The 17954-nt window shown below is 46.0% G+C and overlaps 1 pseudogene; it reads right to left on the bottom strand.

The window, feature by feature from the left end:
* Positions 1–15512: 15512 nt before the first annotated feature.
* On the bottom strand, positions 15513–15595 carry LOC123568217 (U4 spliceosomal RNA; annotated as a pseudogene).
* Positions 15596–17954: the final 2359 nt, after the last annotated feature.

Below are 17954 nucleotides of genomic sequence, written 5' to 3'. Positions count from 1 at the left end.
AAGAGGCAAGGCAATGGGTTTGCCTCCAGAAGAGCGTACTCCTGCAGACACCCCTCTCAGCTCCATAAGACTCATTTCAGACTTCTCCAGAACCAGAAGATCATAGATTTGTGTTGTTTTAAGCCGCTAAGCTCAGGGTGATTTGTGAGAGCAGTGCTAGGAAACTGACACTGCTCCCTCTGGACCGGTCGCCCAGGGTGAGTCCAAAGTGATGGTGTCACAGGTTCAGGCTTTGCAGCCCCATTAGTGCTCTTGCTTTCCGGCTGAAGTCTGGTCTGTGGAGCCCCTGTGCCTCCAGGCAATTGGATTTGCTTAATTGCTTAATTTTCCTTCTAAGGCTCACCCTAGCCAGGGTCGCATGTGAGGCCTCTGACCAAATGTGACAACAGTTTTGATGAATGTGCAAGGAAGCCTCATTAAGATCAATAATTCTTTCACCATCAAAACCCACCCCAAAAAGATGCAACAGGGCTGGCACACGGTGCCCTGGAGCTGTGTTGTGCCACAGCCCCACTGGGCCCGGGGGCAGAGGACCCGGCTTCTTGTCCTTCACTGCTGTTGACATATTTATTACAGATCCGTTTCCAGTAGACCAGCCCCGAGGCACATTAGTGTAATAATGTAGGAAACCATTAGCAGGAGCTTTTAGGACCTGGGGTAAGGGAAGCTGTGACATGCTTGCCACAAAGGAATCTAACTGGCTTACTGTTCATTTAAAAAATCACTTTGAATGGCTCTAGCTTTGACATTTAGAGCTGCTATCCAATGTGTAAAATTAAGGAGCATGAAGGAACAAACCTTGCTAACTTCAAGAGAAGCTGGAAATTCAATTAGAATAATAATGGAAACCTACTGGGCGTAAAAAACTGCCTCACTCAGGGCCTTGGTTCCAGAGAGACTGGTCTTGCCCAGATCTGAAGGGTCTCTGTGACTGACAGTGAATTTCACACCGTGCAGGCCTCCAGGAAGAGGAAAGTGCATGTGGTCAATGTGTTCTTTATCACGGCGTAGAGGCTACGTGTTACCTGTAAAGCTGCAAAGGTATCAGGCAGCCTGGCAGATGCAGGCTGGAGTGGGAATCTTGCAGGAACAGAACAGGATGCAGACGTTGGCTTCAGTGTGATCCTAGGCTGTTTCCACCCTGGCGAGTCAAAACGTCCATGGTGATGAGACCTTTCCGAGAGGACAGTGCAGAGCTCGCCTTGATATTTTAGGCCTTTTCAGTCACTGGTCAAATCAGAGCTGTCTCCTTCCGGGAACACTGAGCACAGCAAAATCTGATGTAACAAAAACTAACATGTATTGACTGAGTGTCCTCTGTGCCAGTCACCGTGTGAGCCCTGGAATGCTCCTTGGTCAGAATGCAGTACACAGTAAGTGCCCAATAAATGGGAACTACTGTTTTTATTGCAGGCCGTTGGGATTACTGCGGATGATCAGATGTGAGGTAGTCTTGTCTCCACGGCAAGATTGGCTGCTCCATGAAGGCGGATGCCCTCACACACACACGCACATGTGCTACATATATGTATTTTCACACCCCAAGAAAAGAGGCCAACACGCTCACCATACATGGATACTCATTAAACTCTCTTCGACTTGAAATGGAGTCAAGTGTACATTCTTTTTTAAAGTCTGCAGTGTGGAGCCGAGTGTTTACGTAGCGTTGAATGACAGAGGTCCTGCCAACGTCCACTTGCCATAGCGAACATGTGTGTGTTTCATGGGCTTTGTTACCAAGGAGCTCACCGATCCTTCCCACTGAACCTAAAGTGAAATCACAGCCTTGGGTCTAATGAGATCACTCTTTCCACTTTGGGCAAATAAATATGATTTTTTTAAAAAGTTCTCTTCCAAGTCTGCTTTGAAGAGCGAGTGAGAGAGGTGGGTAGCAGATGAGGATGGAATCAGAGCTCCTGTCACTTCCTGCCTTCCTTTTTAAAGCTCTTGACGAGCCTGCGTTTTGTGGAAGTCTTGGTTACTAGTATGATGTCTCCGTTGGTAGGAATACTGGATTCCTAGAAGTAAGGGTGTTGGGACACCAAGATGGGCATGCTGCCTAGAATCTCTTCACGCCATCCCTTCCCCAAACCACACTCACCAGCATGACATTGAAGAGTAGGTGAGCTGGTCTACAGTCCTCTGTTGAAGGGCCTGGAGAGGTCGGATTACTTTCCCAAGCTCACATAGCCATTAAGAGCTGGAATCAACTTACACCAAGGTATCCTCACTACCCAACTTCTTCCACAATTTTGAGTGAAATATATACATATATGTGTGTGTGTGTATGATATATATAACATATATCAGCAGAGTTTCTGTCCTCTGCTGCTTTTTGTAGGTCACAGTTTCTCCTGGCAAGGTGTGTTACCCAGAGTTCTTATACTTTGAACGTGTTGGACTTGCTGCAGTGTAAGGACAGGGTGCCCAGTGTCACAGCACTTCCCAAGCTCTGTGGGAGGCATCCTGACCCCAAGCAGATCTGACCAGAGGGACCAAGGTGGGCTCACTGTGAATCAAGGGCAGCTGGGACATGGGTACACTTTGGTAATATCTGTTCCATGAAATTCTATTTAAAATGAACAGAACCATGTCACAGCATTAATTGTAGTCAGAATAATCCCAAATTAGCCATTTTAATACCCACCTTCTATAACTCAATTCAGTTTACTGTTGAAGCCTAGATTGGCTACATATATAATGGAAGTAAGTCAATTAACTATGATATAAACCAATAATTTTTTTCTAGATTCAGTTATATTTGGAATACAAAAATTACAGAGACCCAGATTTTAAATGTAGATTTTTTTCTTAACCTGGAAGATGATCAAGGCAAGACCTAGAGAAGCAAAAAAAGGACACCAAATGCCAGCCTGAGGATGAACCCTTGAGAATAGACTAGAAAAGAAATGGATATAATTTAGTAATAAAAATATCCTAGCAAATAATGTTTAGCTTCATAGTGAGAAGATAAGTTCATCTTTGAAACAAGAATAAGATAATATGAAAAATGAACAGAAAATAAAAGTGAGCCCTTTAGACAATTTCTTTTTTATGAAACAACAACATGTGATTGCTAAAATAAAAATTTTCAACAGAATATTTGGGAGATAAAAGCCAAGGAAATCTCTGAGAAAACAGAACAATATATCAAAGAAACAAACAAATAAGCAAACAAAAGAGACAGGATTAACCCCAGAGGTCCTAGATTCGCTCATCCTGAATGGGAGGGATGATTCCATGCGGCCTCTGCTTGAGTTGGTATCCACACTCCAAGCCCCGGGAGCAGTTCTCTGACAAATGACTGTTTCAATACTGCAATTTGTCAGTTAAGTCCCAAATGGGATCAAATCACCCTTCTCACTATGCTTAGCTTATGTCACCAGTGAGTTTTACCCGAAGTCTGAATCTTGTTCTTTAAATTCCAAAAAATGGTCCACTCTCGGGTAGTACTTTTGCTCACCCCATTGCATGTTTATATTTCCAGCTTTATCCCAGCTTCCTGTCGTCAGGTTCTCGGCCAGCCCTGGTGCCCACGGCATGTGGGAGCCCTCTCATTCACCCGGTGCCCAGGGCATGCGGGAGCTCTCTGGTTCACCTTCTTGGCTGGGAAGCCTATGTCTATCTGGAGATGATGATGGTCCAGAAGGGCTGAGCAGGGGCCAGAGAGATCCACCAAGAGCAAAGCACTCCCACTCCAGCACTGTGTCAATGGCCCTTAGCATTGTCAGAGATGGAGGGTGTGGGTTCCAGAACAGCCCGGGCATGTGAGGACTGCCCATGGCTGCCTCCGTACAGCCCAGGGAACACAGTGAGCACTCAGTCATCATTCACTGTACTGTTATTAGTCTTCTTCAACCGCTAAATGCCCTAGCGGGAGAGGCTGAGAGATTCCCACAGGGTGGAGGACTTGCCACCAGAGCCCCATAGAGGAGGAAATAGTGCTGGCTTGGCCTGCAACTGGCAGAAAACTCTTACCAAAGACGTGCTGTAATCTCCAAGACACTGGAGCTCCATGGGTCGGAGCAACGGAAGAAGTCGAGGCCACCCTCCACCGGCTCGTTCACCCCATGAAGCTTCAGTGCTTGCTCTGATACCTCCCATCCTTGCAGCAACCTTTAAGAGAGGGCTGATATCCTCTCCGGTTCACAGGTGAGGAAAAGGAGGCAGCAGAGTGGCTGCATAGGTCACCCAAGGACCACAGAGAGAGGAAGAGGCAGAGCCAGGATTTGAACCAGGAAATCTACCCAGAAAGGTACCAGCTGCTCAGTCTACAGAGTGGACAAGGCTTCCTGCTCTGGCTGTGGGTGGGTTGTGGAGGGTAGAGGCTCAGACCCCATCAGCTTCAGCCCCTCCTCCTGCTCAGGGGAACCCTGCAAATACAGAAGGCTCTGGAAGCACAGTTGAGAATGACTGGTCAAGTTAGAAAGAGAGGTGGGAGCCTGGGAGCCGGCCAGTGGGTTCCTGAACATCAGAGAGGTCCCAGGAAGGAAAGCAGGGCCGGGTGAAGCTGCTAAGGGCTTTGATGGTAGAGTTGTGACAGAAGGGTTTAATTTGTCGAAAAAGAGCCAAAAAGTCACTGTAGGGAAACTGAGAAGGAGGATGCATGCCCTGACCCCAGCGAGTGCTCTGTCTAGTTGGAGACGAAAGACGGAACACCACTGACGAGGCCTCCAGGGCCCTAGATATACGGACAAGGGATGCAGAGAGCTCCCTGTGCCCAAAGCACTCAGGGAAGACTCTGTGGAAAGTGGACATGCCTGGCTCCCAGGTGGGCAGGGTGTGGGCAGGGGAAGGCACTGCGAAGTCCTTGGGAACAGGGGCAGGCTCTGGTTTCCCAGAGCGGGGCAGGCGCATGATGGAAGGAGTGGGGGAGTTGCCCCAGGAGTGATGAGGAGAGTGATCTCCGTCTATAGAGAGGGAGCTGGAGGGAGGAGACCAGGAGGAGGAAGGGGTCAGAATAAAGGGAAAGGAAGGCCTAGCCAAGGCTTTGGAGGTGGATGGCTTAAAGATTTCCAGGGAAAATTGCTTTTGGCAATGGTGGAGGGAGGATTTAGAGTAGGTGACGCTAGAAATAGGGGCATTGGCCTGGAAGATGCCACGATAGCCTGGGAAGATAGAGAGCATCAGAGTCTGGATGGAAGCAGGAGGCTGGGGCGGGAAAGGAAAAGGTGAGTGGGGAAGGGGAAAGTGGCAGGAAGGCTGGCTCCAAACCTGGCCCCTGCCCAGCCACCAGCACAAACGGCCTGTGAGCTCTGGGTTTCTCATCTTTACAATGTGGATATGACAGTCACCATGTGCAGCGGACCTTAAGGGCTTCGTGGGAAGGCGGGAAGGTGACAGTAACGGGCCCAGCACAGCTGGCTCCTGGCAACGCAAGAAACGGCTGTTTCCTGTCCTCAGAGGGATCTGGTGACAAACTGGCTGCGAGGCTGAAAGAGGAAGGAGTCAGAGAGAGATGCGTGATGTAAACCAGGCTTGCTGGAACCCAGGTGGGCCATGGACACCTAGGTGGGATCAGCCCCACCCGTATCACTTGTGGACAGGCCGCGAGGGGGCAAGGTGGCTTCCTGCTGCCCTTGGAGGAGCGAGATCTGTGGGGCAGGCACAGACTTGCACTTCCCCCGGCCCCCTGATCGCCAGACACCGCCAGACCCTCCCCACTTCCCCCACTTGCCCTTTCTAGAATGGAAAGAACCTGGAGAACTGGACGACCTCATCCAAAGCCCACCACTGCCACTCCAGAGAACCGTCTCCTTCTGGAGGTTTCTTCTTCAGGGTTTCACACCCAAACAAATCAACAGAGGAGCTATGAGCTAGGGCTGTCCCTGGCCTCTGGAAAGGGGATTTCTCATGCAGGAGATGTATAAGACGTGTCTGTCAGATCAGAGAAATTGCAATCACTGTCAGATCTGTGGGATTTTCTGTCTTCCCTCGGACAGATGTGGCTAAGTTCATGTCAGAAGGGAACACTGGGGTCTAAAAGGCCAAAGGGCAGAAACGAGAAGCAGAGTAAATACATTCATTGGCGAGTTTGGCAATATGGAATCACAAATTGCACTGTGTGAATTTAAAATGTTTTACAAATTATATTGTCAAGACCATTTAAGAATTTGGAGTAATCCTCATATTTGCTTAATATTAACCCACTATGTGTCTGTCTTTTTCCCTTTCTCTTTGACCCTGGATGTTCTAATGTAATCAGCATTTTCTGAGTTGAAAATTGAAGCTAAGGATGACTAGAAGGAAGAAGGTTTATTAAAAAATAAATATAGACCAGGATAACACTGATTCAATTTTGTCATGAAGGAGAAAATGTGAACACCGGGTCCAACTCTGAACTTGAGGTTGGAGAGCTGAGACTTAATTGAGAGCAGAAATAGAAACACATTTGCTCGCTGGGCTTTGACCATCTGCCAGCAGCACATCCATGGTTTCCTCAGTGTCTGTGCGTCATGCTCATGATGTCTCCTGTTTTCCCTCCGCCCCGTATTCAGAAATAATTGAGAAGATTCAACAGATGTGGTTCTATCTCGGTTTCTCTTTGTTATTCAAATGAGAGAGGAAAGCAAAACTCTAAGGAGATGGTTTTAATTAGCAAATAAAATAACAACATCTTATGCTTGCAGACCACTAGATCTGAAATTGATTTGCAAATAGGAATTTGTTAGTCTTTCCAACGTTTCCTAAGATAGGGTTGTGGAAAATGTTATTCTACTTTTAGACAGAGAAGTGGGCTCTGCGAGAAGCAGTGGCCATAGAATGAAAGACCCTTCAAGAGGCGACTGCTTAAATTCCTTGTAAACATCGCTTGAAATGAAAACCAGAACGAGGCTGCTTCTCCGTGAATCACTCGCACCCAGATGTGGCAAAGTTAACGGGAGAAGTTCCTTGCTCTGACTTCCAGATGGCTTGAAAGAAAGCAATGTCTTTATCACTGGAGTGTTTCAAATCAATCATGGATAGATCAAAACTTCCTGCTACATGGGGGTGGTGTCAGAACGAACTGGGCCATTGTTTCTGCACGTGGATCCTCAGGATTGTTCTGAGATGGGACTGAAACAAGCTGAACCATGAGCATGAAATTCCAGAGAAGAGAGGGCAGTCCTAGAGGAGCTTACTAAGCACTGACCTTTGGTTCCAGAGGTGGAATTGAAGCAGGCTCCTGCCCTTCTGAACGACTGGGCCCTCCACTGCATTGAATAGTGGCCCCCATAAAAGATACATCCACGTCTTAATGCCCAAATATAAATTATCATATTTGGAAAAAGGGTCTTTGCAGATGTAATTAAGTAAAAGCTCTCAAGATGAGACCATCTTGGATTATTCAGAGAGGCCCTAAATCCAATGTCAAGTGTCCTTGCAAGGGACAGAAGAGGAGAGACCCAGAGAGAAGAGAAGGTCGTGTGAAAGTGAGGTGGAGATGTACACCCAGCAAGACCAGGAACGCCTGCAGCTACCAGAAGAAGGAAGAGGCAAGGATGGATTCTCCCCCAGGGCCTTCAGAGGATACATCACCCTGTCAACACCTGTGTTCTTGACTTCCAGCCTCCAGAACTGTGAGAGAATAAACTTCTTCTGTTTGAAGCCACCAAGTTTGTGGCACTTAGTCATGGCAGCTAGGAAACTTGATATAGGCCCTGACACAGAGAACACAGATGGACAAAACAAAGAAAGCCTTGCGTCACCTTCTAGTCTCTAAGGACCCACAGCGGGAGAAGGAGGAGCCGGAAGACAGAAGGGGTGGGGTGGCAGCCTGTTGCCATCACGAGCGATGGCCAGGGCTTTCTAACAGGAGCAAGGTTGGCAGGACTTTTCTGACCAGCTGTCCTGGTAACCTGGATGGAAAGGACCAACACATCCACCATCAGTGGGGTTCAGTCCAGACGTCTCCTCAGCTGTCCCAGGGAGCAGATGGCAGGTATGCTGGACTTAGGGTCCCAAAAGTTGGGGTCTGGTGTCCTAGCCAGAGCAACTGGGCCTTCTGGATTGGTCCCAGACACAAATGACCCACAGACTCTTTAACGACACGCAGCTAAAGGTCAGTCACACTCTTGCATTTCAAACTTAGGTGACTGAGCCTGAATTCAAGCTCCTTGCATTAAAATCAAGATGTATTGGCCATTTTTATCTTTAAGACCTCAGGCTTTAACTAAAGTGGGGGAGTGTGGCAACTAAAAAAAGTTTGTCTCATAACACATGATTTATTTGGGAGGAGGCACCCAGGCCCCAAAAGTGGGTTTTCCCAGGACTCCAGGAAGTACTTTTAGGATCTTTAAATTAGGAATAATCTTAGAAATAGGGAAGAAGGACTCACGTCTGATCTGATCACCATGCAGGCACCAAGCCCTGCCACAGGAAGACAGCCACAAATTGGTTAAGCTCTTTGAACACTGGGGACCTCATCTGTTCAGAGTAGAACCTACCTGTTCTGAACTGACATTCCTGGAGGCTGATTTCATAGTGTTTTGTTTTTTTGTTTGTTTGTTTGTTTTGAGGAATCTTGCTCTGTCATCTAGGCTGGAATGCAGCGGTGGGGTCTCAGTTTACTACAACCTATGCCTCCCAGGTTTTAGTGATTTTAGTGATTCTCCTGCTCAGCCTCCTGAGTAGCTGGGATTACAGGTGTGCATCACCACATTTGGCTAATTTTTATATTTTCAGTACAGATAGGATTTCACCATGTTGGCCAGGTTGGTCTTGAACTCCTGGCCTCAAGTGATCCACCCGCCCACCTCGGCCTCCTAAAGTGTTGGAACTACAGGCCTGAGCCATCATGCCTGGCCCTGATTTCATAGCTTTAAAAATACAGTGTTCACTAAAAGGTGTTTCTGAATTAGGTATAGTTTGTGATAGGGGCTAGAAGGATATGGTAAGGTACAGCAGTTTAAAAGGCACATGTAGTCTATTTAAAATAAGGATATGATCTGATCAATTAATGCTTTAAAAATACAACTGAAATACTCAAATTAAAAACTCAATGGAGAGTACAGAAGAAAGAATGGGTGAACTTGAGAGAACAACAGAAATTAACGAATCTGGACAATAGAGAGAAAATAGACTGAAAAAGAAACAGAGCCTCAGGGACTTGTGGGACTATAACAAAAAATCTAATTCTCATGTCCTCAAAGTCTTAGAAGGAGAGAATAAAGAGGAAGATCCTGAAAAAGTATTCAAATAAACAATGGCTGAAAATTTCCCAAGTTTGGCAGAAGACATCAACTTACAGATTTGAGATGCTGAGCAAATCCTAAACAGAATGAACTCAAAGAATCTCATGCCAAAACACAGCATAATCAAATTCCGGGAAACCAAACACAAAGTAAAATCTTGAAATTGGTGACAGCAAAACAATACCTTCCCCCAGCGGGAGAAGCAGTTTGAATGACAGCAGGTATCTCAACAGAAATTATGGGGGCCAGAAGGAAGTGGCACAACATTTTCCAAGTGCTGAAATAAAAGCTGTCAACCCCAAATTCCATATCTGGCAAAAGTATCCTTTAGGAAAGAAAGAAAAAGAAAGATGTGCTCAAATAAAGGAAAATTAAGAGAATGTGTTGCCAGCAAGCCTACTCTAAAAGAAAGCCTCAGGGAAGTTTGTTAAACAGAAAGAAAATAAAAGACTCTTGGCACATCAGGAAGGAAGGACAGTGGAAAGAATAAAATATGCGACATGCTGCTTTGCAGCCATGAGTCACCAAGCAGGAGTAAAGCCAGTCTGAAACTGGCTTGCTGGAGAGACTGCCCTGAGATAGAGACATGTGGTCAGGAGAACTCCAGTGTGGCTCTCTTGAGTGCCGACTTCTAGGATTCAAGCCGTATGAGAATGGGCAGGACCTGTCAAAGGCAAATCATCCTAGGTGGGTACCGGCTAATCAGATGAGCCCCATAAAGATGGACCAGGGGTTAGAGACATTCTCCTACTGATGCTGAAGAAGCAGCCACCTCACAAGGTTCACAACTCCCAAGGTGAGGGGCGGCCTCTAGGAGTTGAGGGCTGCAGTTATAGAACTGCAAAGAACCAAATTCTGCCAAGAACTTGAATGAGTTTAGAAGAGGACTTCAAACTCCAGATGAGCATGCAGCTGGCCAAGAGGACCCAGACTCCTGACCCATGGTAACTGTGAGATAACAAATACATGTTGCAGTCAGTCACAAATACACATACACACACACACACACACACAGAGGCATTAAAAGTAAAGATATGATCCAAGTCAATTGATTATTACACTAAGTATAGGTCATCATTTTGCATCAATAAAACAACACCTTCAGTGATGTCAACCCAATGTAAACATTTTATCCATCAGTTCTTGCACAGAGAATCAAAATTTGCAATTTGTATTACAAATAAAAATTAAATTTGCAATTTAATTTTTAAATGTCAAAAAAGTTCAGTTGTATGAACATGATTAGTGATATCCCCAAATTACTCAGATATCCACCAGCATACAAACTGTGCTATACCCACAAAGAGAGCACTATGCAGCCACAAAAAAGAGAGCTCCGCCCCTACCTTGGACAAATCCCACAAATAGCATGTTTAACAAATGAAGCCAGACACAAAAGTGTATATGCGACACAATTCAATTTACCTAAAGTACAAACACAAATCTATGGCAACACTAATCTATGTTATTAGAAGTTAGAATTGTGATTGGTTTTGGAAGGAGTCCCCCCGGGACGGACTTATCTGGTGCCGCTAATTCTGGTGCCCGGCTTCCTGGATGTGTTTAGTTGGTACACAGCTATATGTAGACTCTTGTGTATGTATATCATGTGTGACTAAAAAGTTTCAAATGACGCAGGAACAGCTTCCACTATGAAAATGAGCAGTTTGTATTTGCTGTGGGGCGTGGTCTTGTTGCTCTGCCTGAACTGGAGGCTCTCCCTGTAAGAAGCAGGTCATGACACTAATGACACCCTCCACACGGGTGCCACCCCATCTGCATTTGTGACCAAGGTGGGCCGTGACCAGGTGTGACCAGGCCGTGACATGATGACAAAATAGGCCACTTCATCCCCCTGCCTGCCATGAGCCATGGCCCATGGCAAGCTATTAGGGCTTACACCATACATAAACCATCTTTTCTCTGTTTACAGCCACCAGCCACAGAACACACATTCGTTCCTTGCTCTGCAGAGTAGTGACCGGAGCTTAGTACCTTTGGTGTCAGGTAGGACACCCAGGACGTAGGGAAGAAGGGGACTGTGGAAGAAAGACTCAGCTAAGTTGTTCCAGGCAATCAAGAGGAAGTCAGGGTGAGGCGTCCCAGTCACTCTCCTTTGCCCTGAGCCCGGTGCCTGCACTGCCTCTGCCTGTCATGAGTAACTTGGGGAGCCACCCTGTCCACTCCAGTCAGCAGCTAGAGTTTGGAGGGTAGGAGGAAGAGAAGAGCCAGAGAATGACCACCCCCACCACCCCCAACAGTATCTCCGTGTGCAACCAACGTCCCCCTCCTCTAAATCTATTGGTGTCAGTGAACTCTGGAGCATTCATTTAGATGTAAAATCTCAGGGGAATGGCCCAAACTCTCTGGCCGATTGGCAGCCTCGCTGACCTCTGCTCATTCACTTGACTTCTGAGTGGGGGTCAACTCTCTACCCTGGCCAAGAGATTCATGTTGGCACCCTCACCTTACACAGCAGGCACTTGCTCCTCCATCAGTAATCTCAGGGCAGTGGACTTAGAGTGATTTTGTGGAACTTTTATTGGTGCGTGGCAGTGGGATGGAGGTGTTGTACATGCCACCAAAGTGATGACTCCAGAATGGCCATCGTGTAGAAACCTGTAAAAACTGGCATCTCAGCAACACGGCAAAACCCTGTCTCCACTAAAAATACAAAAAAAATTGGCCAGGCATGGTGGTGCTTGCCTGTAATCCCAGTTACTAGCACGGCTGAGGTAGAAGAATCGCTTGAAACCGGGAGGTGGAGGTTGCAGTGAGCCGAGATCAAGCCACTGCACTCCAGCCTAGGAGACAGAGCAAAACTCCATCTCCAAAAAAAAAAAAAGAAAGAAAGAAAGAAAAAGAAAGGAAGAAAGAAAAGAAAATTGGCGTTTCAGGGGTGGTCTTTCTGTCATGGTGGTGCTTTCCGTGTGCCCGGGCTTCAGAATGGCTGCAGCCCTGGGCAGATTAAGATGTCAGATGCGGTTGATCCCAGGAGCCACCCCGCCCCGACACTCTGCTGACCTCCCAGCGGCTCCCCTGAATGCTGCTTCAGGAGATGCCATGCCAGGCACTTCAGCAATGCCCATGGGTCACAGATCTGTGTGTGTGTGTCTGTGTGTGTCTGTGTGTGTGTGTGTGTGTGTGTTGGGGAATGTCTGTTCAAAGAGTCAACGCTGAACTCGGAGGGACGCAGCATCTCACATCCGCAGGGGCGGGGTTTAGACATGGCCACGCCCACCAGAGCGATGGGCGTGGTTTAGACATGGCCACGCCCACCAGAGCACCTGCGACTCCAGGACGGGTAGCAGGTGCCTCCAGATAGTTCTTCCTTCTCCCCTAGACAAATGGAGAACCTGAGGGCGACTGTTCCATGGAGAGGACTCCCTTTTACAAAAGGTTCACAACCACATTTTCAAATAGCAGTGTCTTCTAGTTCCTTCAGCTTTTCTTAGATAAGATTTCTGTTTATAACAATCGCCAGCACAAAATGGTCATCAGCTGCTTAGAGTCACAGCTACTACAGAGAGTGCCTTAGACACCCACAGGCATTTTGGAAGGTAAATTGGACAAGAGCAAAAGGCAAAAGACCTTTCTTGCAGACGTGGTTTATTTGACTTGGGGGTGAAAATGCACCAATACAAGGCCTGTCTTTTTTAATCACCTAGAATAACTGATTTGTCTCTGAAAACTGAAATTAAATCTTTACTTGTTTGCCGTCCTTCTTCATTCTTTCAGATTTCCATTTCAAATAGCAAGAATACCATATATTTGAAGCTCTGTTTTTTCTCGTCTGTTTCAAATAGCAAGACTAGTATATATTTGAAGCCCCTTTTATTTTATTTTTATAATTGCAACGAAGATAACACAGATCAGACTTAAAGATTTGTGGAAGAATCAACATATTTATTTCTCAAGTTATTGGCTCTGATCCAATGCCTGAAAGATGATTTGGTTTGTCCTATATGGGGCATGTTTTTGTCAACATTTAAAGGCTTCACCGTAGCACTGATTAATAGAGAATGTTTGAATTGACTAATCATTTCACAGTCCTCGAAGTATTTTTAATTGAAAAAGGCAGTACAACTAATGTGAGGGGACGTTCAAAAACTTTTAGAGGAAGCTGATATCTGATTGTCATGAGAAGAAAAAACACTGTTCTAAAATTCTTAAAATAATGAAGTTAACTTTCAATTTCAAAACAGAGTGAGTAATCTGTTTATCTCTGGTATTTTCATGTCAGGTTCGAAGAGGCAGCAGTTATTTCCGGAAGGGAGAATAAACTATTCTCTCTTCAATCAGCTCAAAATTACTTTCTTTTTAGTTACTGTACTTGTTTTATCAGCTGCTACTCCACTGGTTTTACCATGTGTTTTTTTTTTTTTAATTTTAATTTTTGCCCTAATGTTAATCACGGCAGCTCCAAAGACAGGTGAGAAAACTTCATGAGAAGAAATACGATACATTTCCAGGCTCCCAGTTGTCCCCAGATGTGACCTGGCAGCCTGTCTGTTCTGTATAGGGATATGCTTGATAAAGTCTTCACAACACTCCCCAAGAAACACGTATTTGCTGGAGACACGCGTGCTAGTGAGATCCCCACCTCTCCAGCACAGCTCGGGAAGTGGGGCTTTCGTCATTAATTACAAATTGTCTCTGAGACAGCAGAACTTAGGGAAGGAGTTAGTGAATCAAAATGTGGTGAAGCAAAGAATGGAGGAGGGCTTTGACGCTGCAGCGAAGAGGATTTGGGACTAATGAGAGCAAATGATGATGACCATAAGCTTTTACTAGGAAAACGCCCCCGCCTGATTTTTCCTTTCAGAAATGCCTCCCATAAATGGTGGAAATCCTATAAATAGCCCCTCCACAAATCGGCTGGAGGAAGACACAGCGGGAAGAGGGGGTTGTGTAGTTTGTGGTGGAGTGGAATTCCTCGGCCCCAGTTCAGAACCATTCCCTGTGGGATCCGTCTGCTTTAAAGTGGTCCCCGGGTGGGGCTCCCAGAGTATCCACGTTCTGAGCCAAGCTGATTATCTCTGCTTTTTATCTACAGACGGAAATAGGAGCAATACACACAAAATTAGCTCCATAAATAAATGCTGAGGTCTAATTGCCCGGTCGGCTCTGGCCCAGGAGGCTGTGGGACGTTCTCTGGTCTCTTTCATCTCTGGTTGTGGCTGGTTGGCCCAGGACGCAGGAAACTCGTGTTTTCTGCCATCAGAGAAGTGCTCTGGTGGCCTCCGTCCATTTTCCCTGGGGGAGAAAAATTTACTTTGTACTAATTGGCCTCCTTCTTGGCAGCACTGGTGCAATCGTCACAGTCCCCCGAGCTGAGACCGAGTCCTCCGTGGAAAGGAGAGACGGTGACAAGCGGCTTCGGCTCAAGGACACAGAGCTAAGAGATGAGGGCATGTACTTTCTGGAAACTTCTCAGCAAATGGCTGGCCCAGGACAAAGCCTGTCATCCACGTCCCTTGCTCAGAGCTGCTCCAGGTGGCATCTCCCTCCCCAGACACCGTTCCCGCTTCCCTGCAGCACAGGATCCCAGCGCAGCGTGTGCTGCCTTTCTCGAAAGCACTGTGCAAACTGTAGGTCAAAGGATGCTCTTCCCAGCAGTTATTTCAAATTTCGTAAACAGTCCTTCCTGACTGTGCTGTGCTCAAAAAGCAGTCATCCATATGGTAGAAAAGAGGAGGACATCAGAAGTCTTCCACAATTCACCACGCAAAGGTAACGGCTGCAATATTGTGGCAGGGTCACGCTCATTTAAAAAGAGCCTTGCAGTTATTTTTTGTATTCAGTAACATAACCTGCTTTTTTTTTTTTTACTTAACATTGTCCCATGTTCATTTTCTCCTGTTATTAAAAACTCTCAAACAGTTTATACTGACAGTATAATATTTCATCACTTAGCTTTCCATTATTTATTTGAAGACATCTCTCAGATGATGGACACTGTAGTTTTTCTTAGATTTCATTATTATAAATGAGGTGGTGAGGAACACCTTCAGGCATAAATCATTGTCTCCTTTCTTTATTATTCCCTCAAAGTCGATGATTCATCACGGCATTACTGGGTCAAAGGTAATGGACATTGGATCATTTTTAACACATAAATTTCCAAATTGCTTTCCAAAAGCACTCTAGCACTTTGTAGCCTCACTCTTGCCAAGGATCTGGGAGGCTACCCGGCCCCTCCCCACCTGACTCCCAGCACTGGGCATTCACATTTTTAAAAACCTCTGCTTAGGAGAGCGCTGCTTTGATCTGCGTTTCTCTGACCATCAGTAATGTTAGGCACATTTCTCATTTACTCATCCCACGTTTTACACTATTATTATTGTGGGGAAGTTTTTAATTAGCAATAATCGCACCTCGGATAAACCTCATGGGTTACGATACTACCACTGTGCAAAGCTGTGCACTATGATTATTTTAAATTTAACTCTTTAATCTTAATATTTGGGGTTGTATACAGTAGATAATGTGTTTTTCTAAATAGCCAACCAATTATATGGGCACCACTTACTGTCTAATCCTCCAAGTCATCCTGGTTTGTGATGCCTTTTTTGTCGAATATTCACTTCCTTTCGCTCTTTCCAGGTTATCTCTCCTGCTCTGTGAAGTCTGTCTGTCCTTGGATCAGAGCAATGTGAGGATTATGGATATAATTGCCCTGCATGCCGACAACCGGCCTTACTGATGAGGCGTGTACCACCATCTCACTGTTTACCCTTCATCTCGTATCTGTTGTTTTTGGTGTTTTTTAATCCCAAGTAGCTTTCAATTTTTTCTCCTTATCCTTGTGTTTTGCGGTTTGTTATGCTCTGTCTTCACAGGAATTGGTTTCTATTTATCCTGTCTAGGACTTGAGGATATTTTAAAATCACACCATGTATGTCTTTCAATTCTGGAAAAATTTCAGGCATTATCTTTATAAATATTGCCTATTCCAGAGTCTCACTGTTCTTTTTCTAGAACTTCTATGAGGTGCATATTTAAGCACCTCATCTTGTTCTCTCTGCCTCTTAATTTCTCATATGTGTTTCCATTTCTTTATGTCACTGTGCTGCAGGCTGACAAGTTTTCAGGTTTCTTCCCCCAGTTTTCTGCAGTCATGCATCACTTAATGATGGGAATATGTTCTGAGAAATGCATTGTCAGATGATTTTGTCATTGTGTGAACATCAGAGCGTGTACCTACACAGACCTGGATGGTGTGGCCTCCTACACCCCTAGGCTATGTGGTTTAGCCTCTTCCCCAGGCTACAAACCTGGACAGCATGTGACTGCACTGAATACTGTAGGCAAGTGTAACACAATGGGAAGTATTTGGTATCTAGACACAGAAAAGGCATAGCAAAAGCACAGTGTTGGCCAGGCCCAGTGGCTCATGCCTGTAATCCCAACACTTTGGGAGGCCGAGGAGGGTGGATCACAAGGTCAGGAGTTCGAGACCAGCCTGGCCAATATGGTGAAACCCCATCCCTACTAAAAATACAAAAATTAGCCAGGCGTGGTGGCAGGCGCCTGTAGTCCCAGCTACTTGGGAGGCTGAAGATGCAGGAGAATCGCTTGAAGCTGGGAGGCAGAGGTTGCAGTGAGTCGAGATCGTGCCACTGCACTCCGGCTGGGCGACAGAGCAAGACTCCATCTAAAACAAAACACAACACAGTGTAAAATATAAAAAAGGATACATCTGTTATCTAGGGCACATACCGTGAGTGGAGCTGGCAGGACAGGGAGTTGCTCTGGGTGAGTCCGTGAGTAAGGGGTGGTGAATGTGAAGGTCTAGGACTGGGAGTTGCTCTCGGTGAGTCCGTGAGTGAGGGGTGGTGAATGTGAAGGTCTAGGACTGGGAGTTGCTCTGGGTGAGTCGGTGAGTGAGGGGTGGTGAATGTGAAGGTCTAGGACTGGGAGTTGCTCTGGGTGAGTCGGTGAGTGAGGGGTGGTGAATGTGAAGGTCTAGGACTGGGAGTTGCTCTGGGTGAGTCCGTGAGTGAGGGGTGGTGAATGTGAAGGTCTAGGACTGGGAGTTGCTCTGGGTGAGTCCGTGAGTGAGGGGTGGTGAATGTGAAGGTCTAGGACTGGGAGTTGCTCTGGGTGAGTCGGTGAGTGAGGGGTGGTGAATGTGAAGGTCTAGGACTGGGAGTTGCTCTGGGTGAGTCCGTGAGTGAGGGGTGGTGAATGTGAAGGTCTAGGACTGGGAGTTGCTCTCGGTGAGTCCGTGAGTGAGGGGTGGTGAATGTGAAGGTCTAGGACGTTATCGTACACTGCTGGAGTCTTTATAGACACTGCACACTTAGGCTCATCTACATTTATAAAAATATTTTTTTCTTCAATAATAAATTAACCTGAACTTGCTGTAACTTTTTAACTTTATAAACTCTTATTTTTTAACCTTTTTGACTCTTCTGTAATAACACTTAGCTTAAAACACAAACACATTGTACATCTCTACAAAAGTAATTTCCTTCTTTATATTCTTATTCTGTAAGCTTCTTTCTGCTTAAAAACATTTTTACTTTAATTTTTCACTTTTTAAACTTTTGTGCTGAAAATCAAGCTACCACACAAGCTAGGCTTACACAGGGTCCGGGTCGTCCATATCACTGTCTTCCACCTCCACCTCCTGTCCCACTGGAAGGTCTTCAGGGCAATACCACACATGGAGCTGTCGCCTCCTATCATGACAATGTCTTCCTCTGGATACGTACTGCAGGACCCACTGAGGCTGTTTTACAGGTAACTATTTTTCTACTTTTTAACAAATGGAAG

The sequence above is a fragment of the Macaca fascicularis genome, chromosome 12 (assembly GCF_037993035.2).
Source record: "Macaca fascicularis isolate 582-1 chromosome 12, T2T-MFA8v1.1".
Taxonomy (NCBI): Eukaryota; Metazoa; Chordata; class Mammalia; order Primates; family Cercopithecidae; genus Macaca; species Macaca fascicularis.
The sequence above is the reverse complement of the archived record's forward strand: the minus strand, read 5'-3'. Positions and strand labels throughout refer to the sequence as shown.